Raw genomic sequence first — 3,298 nt, 5'->3', positions numbered from 1 at the left:
AGCTATTGATGTGCACACTTATTCTTTCTTAATGTAGGGTGGGATTTTTTTCTATACACAGGAGCAGTGGTAGCAAGCCGGAGCAATGCCAGTGTGCTATAGCGAACAAAGAGCTCTAAAGCAGAAGTGGATGTTGGAGCATTGCTCCTCCCCACCGATGCCAATGCTGCCCTGGCACAGGGAATCATGCTCCTGCCCCTCCTGCCACCACACGTGCACGGCCGCTGGCGTGGGCAAATGCCAGCAAGGCAGGAGGGAACCAGGAGCGATGGCAGACTAAAAATATTAGCGCATTTAAAAGCAGAAAATGTGGGCATTGCCTTTATCCTGGGTATTTTATCTATGCCAACTGAGCAGCAAGAAAGTCCTTTAAGGAAAGCCAAGCTGAAACTGTGTAAACAGTGTAGATAACAACCCTCCATGCTTGCTGCGGATGAAACAGAATAAATGTGCAATACTTCAGGAGGTGCTGGTTTGCTGCTGAATTTCCAAAGTCCAGAGAGATTTATTCATTTTGGGCCTGAGCCCAAAGCCATCGCAGGCAAGGGGAGTCTTGGCTGGGGCAGAGGGTCGACCTTTTTATGGCAGGGCTGGTCTATGGTGATCGGAAAAGAGCTGCTTCCGTTCAGCTCGCGTCTCCTTCGCATGGGGAAACGCGCAAATGTTGCTCTCACTGACGTTAATGGGAATTATGGTTGCAGTTTAACTTCCTCACATGCCAAGGTATCCCACAGGTAACAGCCTGGGTGTGTGTATACAAATTAGTTCTTAAAGTTGCACGCATTTCTCCTCTTTATAAAAGAAGACCAGGCACTCTATAACTGCTGAGAACAGGCTGTCTGAAAGGTGTTTTATTAACTAAAGTTGGGGAAGAAAATGAAACTGAAAAGAATACGACTACATATTAAACTACATGAAGTGGTCATGACAACTGGGGATCTCGGTATCATAAAATTTTAACAGCTGGATGCAATCAATGGGGATTTTCCATTTTTCTTTTTTTTTGTTAAGCTTAAGAAAGAAAGAGAGGAAGAAAAAAAAAAAAAAAAAGAAAAGCTTCATTTTACTCGAGCAAGCTCTTTATCCAGCTCAGCTTTCTTTGCTTAATATCAGAAGTTGTCTTTACTTCTCTATAAATCTCAGCACTGCCTGTGCTCAGCTGATGCTGTCCCTTTCCCGGGGCAGGGATTCCACAGCAGGAGGTGTTCAATATCCCCAACAGCAGCACGACAAGGAGTGGAAACCAGAGAAATGCACTTTATAGAGAGATTTCCCCGGCATGTATAAAATTTTCAGAACTTAAGAGTAATTAATTAACATCAAATTTTGCCTCAAAATTCATCAAGACTCATTTGTGCCTGAAACCCCACAGTAGTTCTTCAGCAAAAGGACTAAGTTCCAGGGTAAGTCAACAGAAACACTTTACTGTTTGGCTGGGCATCTTCCATTTCATCACATGTAATCACAGCCCCGGCTTTCCCTTATATACATTTCTCCTGCTCTAGCACTGCTTCCTTCTTGGTGATGTCAGCATTTGCTTTGAGGTGGCTGAAGGAATATTTCACAGACTGAGCTTTATCAGAGCTATAGAAAAGGAGAGCCTTGGCCAAAAATAATGTAATGGGCTTCTTACCAAAAAAATTAATGCGTATGTTTAGAAAACAAGTCCAGAATTGTATATAACTTACTGGAATCGTGTTCCTTGATAGCTCCATCGAGGACTGCCTTATTCATTCAGGGAGCAATGGGATATTTTTCAGCACAAGTAAGTTTGATGGCCCTCAGTCTGACTCGTATGGCTTTGCTCAAGCAGCCTTACAAACAAGCATGTTTCCTCAGTTTGTTGTTATTTCTGTGTCTGTTAAAATGCAAACCAACTCCAAACTTCTGACTTCACCTTCCAATGGTTACATGTGAATGTTTGTTTATTAAAATAACTTCATTTTTCATTTACCAATGCCTCATGAAGCCTACAACAGCATCCACACAGCTGAAGAAAATCTGCTGCTCTTGCTGGATTTTCAGCCCATCCAAACCCCATTTGTCTCCGAAGTCACAGATTTTCCAGAGCAGAGGTTGGGTTCCGGATAAACTCCTAAGCCGCAGTTTAGAGAACTGCTGATGGCCCTTGCCTCTCCCGAGGGATTCGACGCTGCGTGCTCATGCTGGGGCTCAGAGCAAGGCAGGATGGAGCACTGAAGCTGCAAAAAGAGCAGATGTCAGCCCGGGGAGTTTTCACCTTCGGTCTCCCAATTCCTTCAATGGGTTGCCCTAAACCTTGTTTTCCGTGTTTCTCCCACAAAAGTCATTTGGAAACACCTGTAGGCAGGCCAAAATAAACATCAGCAGATGGTGACTGGAAAATGTCACGGGCTGCCCTTTGCCCAGGTGCTTGGGAAGGGAGCGGAGCACACCACGGGGAGACCTGGCAGTGCCCATAGCAGTGAGCTGTGAAGAAATCCACTGGTGGGCCACGAAATGCTGGCTGGACTCGGTGACTGCTGAGAGCTGGGATGGGGATCTGGTCTCTGAATTTGGGGGAATGTGTCCGGACTGTGACGGACTCCTGAATTGTGTGCTTGTTTCAATACCAAGTATCTGTCAACTAAAGTGAGCCATTGCTAAATGATATTGTGAAGCTGCTGCAAATGTCTTGGGCAGAGATGGGAGCTCAGAGCCACCAGCAGAGAATAAAATGATCGGAGGGAAGAGCCAAGAAACGTGCTTGTCTATAGAAGACCAGTTCATAGAAGGACCGGACCACAGTGTTTGAACTACATGATGTATTTGAGAGGCTAGCAGGAGGCACTGGGCAGCGAGAAGGCTTTGTCTCCTATTCCAAGAGGAAGTGCTACCTCAGAGGGTCCTGGGGAAGATCACTGACCCTTGCCATGCATCACCCAGAACGAACTAACAGAACCCAGGTGAAAAACCCGGGCAGCCTGCGAATAAACCCTCCGGGGGGATACGCTCGACTGAGAATGAGGATCACGCTCGCACCTGATGTAAATCACCAGAGGGTCCCAGACATCAGTGGGGTGGACGCGGAGTGCGCTACGTGGGAGCTGGCCCATAGGCTCCGAGCAGATTTCTTCCCTTAAGGCCAAGACCCCCCCGTGCGCCGAGGGGCGCGCAGCCTGGGGGGAGCGGGGGGGGCACGGTGTCGGGGCTCTCCTCTCCTGTTTCCCGACCTCTTCCTCTCACCTCCCGCTCGCCGGAGAGCCCGGTGTGCTCCGACCCCGGCCGGGAAAGCGGCCGGAGGCGGCCAGGGCCGGCGCCTTCCCCCCCCCCGCCGCCC

This window comes from Haliaeetus leucocephalus, unplaced genomic scaffold, assembly GCF_000737465.1.
Source record: "Haliaeetus leucocephalus isolate CR32 unplaced genomic scaffold, Haliaeetus_leucocephalus-4.0 Scaffold555, whole genome shotgun sequence".
Lineage (NCBI taxonomy): Eukaryota > Metazoa > Chordata > Aves > Accipitriformes > Accipitridae > Haliaeetus > Haliaeetus leucocephalus.
Note: the sequence above shows the minus strand (reverse complement) of the source record.